The 5,319-nt window shown below is 45.8% G+C and overlaps 1 long non-coding RNA gene across 1 annotated transcript; it reads left to right on the top strand.

The window, feature by feature from the left end:
• Positions 1-1,065: 1,065 nt before the first annotated feature.
• LOC119293491 lies at positions 1,066-4,305 on the top strand. Its single transcript, XR_005143086.1, has 6 exons — positions 1,066-1,151; positions 1,226-1,277; positions 1,779-1,820; positions 2,000-2,144; positions 2,951-3,294; positions 4,150-4,305. It is a non-coding gene; the product is annotated as an uncharacterized LOC119293491 (long non-coding RNA).
• The last annotated feature ends 1,014 nt before the right edge of the window (positions 4,306-5,319 follow it).

A 5,319-nucleotide genomic window follows, 5' to 3' on the forward strand; every position in this document is an offset into this window, starting at 1 on the left:
AGCGTCGTGGTGTTGCGTTGGATCTCCCCGATGCTGCAAAGGAGCTTTGTCGGGCATCGTGGTGCTACGTTGGAGCTCTTAGCATGCCGTTGAGACCTGTAATGGAGCTTCGTGGGGATGTCATCGGTGTTGCGTTGAAGCTTTTTCACGCTTGGTGCTGTTGTGACATATTGATGTGATCGAACGACAGCCAATGCGCAGATCGGGCGGCTAGCTAGGCGGATGATTTCTAGACAAAATCATCTGGCTGGCTCGTAGTTCTTTGCTTATTGTTAATCGATTAATACCAATTTACATGCTCATAATATCATCAAAGCCTACACTGCATTCTGATTGGTCTATGGACATGTCACGCAGATCAAGCATCAGAGACCGTCGGACATTCCCAGATCCAACGACCCACACTCCCTCACCCTCTCACCCTCATCCCACCTGCAGCCCAACCACCCAAACCCTAACTCAGATCCCCTCCCACTCCAGCCGCCGCTGCCCCCTTCTCCCTCCCACTCCAAGTTAGAACCCCTTGCCCTCCCGCTGCTGGCCTCCATCTCCATTCCTGTGCACGTAGGCCACCCCCAAGCGCGTCCCCCAAGCGCTTCGGCTCCACCCTCTCCCGCGCCCCTCGATCCTAGATCCCTGTCTCCAAGTCACCCTCTCCCTCCCTCAGATCTCGATCCGCTGCCGCCCACCATCTAGCTCCTCCCTCCCTCTTGTTCTCCCCCAGCCTTATCCGCTCCGAGCCAACCAACCACCCCGTCCTTGGGATTTTGCCACGCAGCGCCTCGTCTCACCGGCCCGGCGACCATAGGCAGGTAGTCCACGGCCAGGATGGCGGCGTGCCCCGCCGCGACCACGTACGCGCACGACACTCGTCGCCTTCGGCGTCCCCGAGTTGGCGCAGGAGGGGCTGGCCGGCGTCCCACATCGACATCCTCCTCCCTCTTCTCTTGCGTGACCTGGAGAGCGATGGAGCGGGCGACCATCATCTGAGGCCAGGCCACGTTGGACCGGGAGGAGACCAGGGCGCCACCCCATCGCGGTCGTCCTCGTTCACCTCTCCTCCACCAGCGTTTCCTTAGGAGAGGGGGGCCATCGACCTCGCGAACCCGCTCCTCAACCGCACCGTCGACGGCTTCCTCAAGATCGGCGCCGTACGCACCCCCACCCTACTCTTTCATCCAATGTCTGTATATTCCAATGTCTCTGATCCAATGTATGTGTGCAGGTCGGCGCCTGTTGGGTAGTCGCCGAGGACGCCTTCAACTGCATCCACACGGGTAACAACGCATCCCGTCTCACTGAGTATAGAAACGTTAGCCACAGGATCTGGATTTATTTGTGTGGATGCTTTTTAAGTTAACTCATCAACTAACTCTCTCACTCTAAAAAATGACAAAACTCATAAATTGATGGAACCGTTCCCAGAAATAGATAAAAAGGGGATTTCCTTTTCTGGATGAAGGTCCACATGTTCGCAAAGAGGCAGAGTTAGCTTAGGTTCAGAGCGCGCCATATTTCAGTTAACACCTAGCCATATTCAGTTGTTTATATCAAGCACCATCAGTTAGTTGTGTCTCATAAAAAGCAATCTCTGTAGAGACGCAGAGTGGCTAGATTCAGAATCACGCAGATCTCGGTTAGATACCGGCCAGATGCTGTCTTTTGTTATCCAGCGTTATAGAGCAGTATTTTTCAATCGTGTACAGTAGTGCATACATCAGTTTGTGTTGGTGCTATGCAGAAAAATGTGACACCAAATTATGTTGGTTTCTTTGCAGGCCGAAATGGGGCGTTGGAGAAGCTGCTGGCCGGTAGATCTGGTAAGACAACAAGTACTACACTGGAACATACTAGTATGGCAGTATTGATATAACGAAACATGTGATGCAAAATAGTTGCCTTGCATACATGTGATTATACTTTTGCTTATCATCTAGTGTAATTTTCTTCAGAGTGTAGATATATGTGTACTAATTAGACATTGAACGAGTACTTGCAGTGTGAAAGCCACCATTGAGAGGTACAAAAAGGCCAACAGTGACACATCCAACTCTGGCACGGTTGTAGAAGTCAATGCCCAGGTAACATCATGTCATTCTTTCACTCTACAGCAATTGCTTGAATTGACACCCAAGATGTGATCTGTAAAGTCAACACCTTCTACTAGTCCTTTTCTGCTCAGTTACTACATACGGAGTACTAGTACTACTTACAGTAGACTGCTAGACTTTGATCCTGAACCTGAACCTCCAATCCCTTTGCTACTGGCAGGGGCGCCCTTCCCTATTTTTTGCAGATGTATTACTATTTTTTGTTTGCCTGAAAAACCAAGGAGCTACTACCTAGTACAAGAATCTCTGAATCTGTCATTGAAACACCATACCAGACAACCATATTTCAGAAGGATGCATGTCATCAATCATTCCTGGCAATCTTATTTCCTTATATTAAATAAGTACTCGTATGTTTTGAGTGATTTGTTGCTTGAAGCCAGGCAGTAAGTATATGGCAAGCCCTTCAATTATGTACGGTGATTTAATTGTTGCTTCAAGTGCTTTTTTTATAAGCTGCAAGCCATCCAGCAACATGTTTGAATTTATTTGTACAAGTTAGCAAAATGGACAAGAAACATCATAACCAGAAGTTGAACTATCATCCACTGTTATCATTCCCTTTTGAGCGCTATGGCGATTCAGAAGCAACAAATCATAAAAATTAGATCGGCCGCTCCAGCGAAGCTCCTTACAGCTTTTTTTTAAAGAACCATCCTTATAGCACAGTTACGGGCTACATATTTCTATTAATTTTTATGAAGAAACACTTACCTTGCGGCCATCTAATATGCAATTCTAATAATATGTGATGCCTGATCTTTTTAGTTGTACATGCCATTCGTGCATGAATTCCTTTTCTTATGTACTGACTCCCTAATCATGTTTTGTGTTTTCAGTTTGCTATCTTAGGAGAACCTGGTGTGCTATATGGGGAAGCAAAGCAGCAGCCCACAACCCGACCTGTGACTCCAGATGAAGGCACCACGATGCACCATAATTATCCCTTGGAAGCTCAGCTCCTGGACTCTAACTTCCTCTCAATTTGTGCTCTGCTTGATATCAGTTCCTTGTATGGCTGATGCATTGATGCAAGTTGTAATGTGCAGGGCTTCTGAGTTTGCACCCCACCGCCCGGACGGAGCAAGGAGGGGGCATCATCCACACAGTGGAGTTGGTTGAGCCTTGAGTGCGGCCTGGAGACGCAGGGCATTGTATGGGGTCATCTCTTTCTTGTGTTGTGGTAAGAAATGAGCGCCACTCTTTGTCGTGCATGTATCGAAATGGCAGAAATGTCGAATACATGTTTGCTCTCAGCTGGGATACTTGGTTGTACTCAGTTATGTGATTTATTCATGTTTGTGCTGCTTGTTAAGCGATTATCTGTATGTCATTGCTACCCCGTTGCGTATCTCTCTTTTCTTGTGTGCTGCATTGTAGATATGCTGGATGGAGTGAATGCTTGCAGCTCTGGTTGTGTCAAACTTTTACTATGTACCATGCTTAGTGTTTACTGTACTGAGGCATTGGCCATCGGAATTTCGGCGTGTATGTATAATTTTAGTTCTGGATATGTCCAATGCAAACATTACTATCAACTATTAAATTTATTCTAAAATTTCTCATTAACTTCATTACAGATGATGATTTCAGGATTTGGTACCAATTTATTGTTGGCCTGCATGTGCCATGTACCTTGCTTTGATTTTGTGTAGCAACTGCCTTAGTACCTTTTCTGTCAGGTGGTGTCCACGGATTGAAATGTTGGCTATTATATATTAATTGTAGTATTGAAAATGCCTCAAACCTGAAATACCTAAAATATATTGTCGTTCCTTTCTTGTTAGTTTTGATACCCATATACCTGCCCTGTATTAGCTCTTTCCTTTTGTGCATGTTAATTCAGTGTTTGTGTTGATTTGGTGCCAATGTTCAGAAACAAGATTTTGATTGATGGGTTTATGTGTTCTACTAGTATATATGCACGCTAGTATATATGCACACGGATTGACCTTCATTATTTTGTATTTACTATTAGATATATGCTGTTAGATTTTCTTTTATTTTGTACCTAACCATTTTGTTCTATAATGTGCAGATGCTGCTGTTTCATGTTTCGTCGCGAGCATCAAGATGAAGAAGTCGGAAGAAGCATAGTTCAAGCTCATTGGATCTAGTTCAAGGAGTATTGAAGGCCTTGATGCTGATCGTATTGGAAAAAATTGAAGCATGAACTTGGCTCATGTGACATATTGTACACCTGTCGAGCTTGTTATACTGTGATCGAATTTGTATGTGTGTTGATGTAACAGATTGTTGCTTCTTTTTATTTGAAGTATTACACACCTATTTCCTATCTATTTTGATTTAAATATTGGTTGTTGAATTATTGACATATCGAAATCTTAGGAACATGACCATGACAACAAGGACCCACAAACCAGAATCGGACATTTGGGACCGACTTATCAGATACTGACAATTGGGACTCATTTGAAAATAGAAAAAAGGGCCACAACTCAAAAATAAAAGGCTGAATTATAAGACCTAGCCCATGTAGCTTACCCAAATTAAAAGAAAAAACAACAACAAATGTGCTGAATTAATGGGCTTGGCCCATATAGACACCTAATCGGACCGAGCTGATTCTTGTCTACGACCTTTTCATTTGGTCACAATTTTGCCACGTCAGCTTGCAACGTCGGATCCGACGTGGCCTGGGCAGACATCTAGTGACCAAAACAAAAGGTCGTTGGTTCAACGACCTTTTGTTTTGGTTGTAAACGTCTACGACCTTCTCATAGAGAAGGCCGTTAATTTCAGTTTACGACGGCCACCTTTTGACCATCTATTTTTGGTCACAAAAAGGTCACAAATGGAAAATAATGACCATTCAGTGACCAATAGTCAAGGTCACAGGTTGACATATTTCTTGTAGTGGCGGCGGTGCCGAGCTTGAGGTAGAAGAGTTCTCCCAACAGCTCGAGTGTGGGAAGTGTGTTGAGATATCCCTCGCAGAGGTTGACGAAGGTGGAGAGCAGCAACATCGTGTTTGGCATGAGGTGGTGGGGCTGCACTCCATAGAAGTCGACGAACGAGCGGAGGAATCCGCTCACCGGCAGACCAAAGCCACGGAGGAAGGGCGACCGGAAGACGACACGCTCGCCGCCCTCCGGTGGCGGCGAGATCTCCCTTTCGGGGGTAACACGCACCTTGACGCTCGAGGCGTGAGGGAGCCGCCACGTCTTGCGGAGGAACTCAAAGTGAT

This window comes from Triticum dicoccoides, chromosome 4B, assembly GCF_002162155.2.
Source record: "Triticum dicoccoides isolate Atlit2015 ecotype Zavitan chromosome 4B, WEW_v2.0, whole genome shotgun sequence".
Lineage (NCBI taxonomy): Eukaryota > Viridiplantae > Streptophyta > Magnoliopsida > Poales > Poaceae > Triticum > Triticum dicoccoides.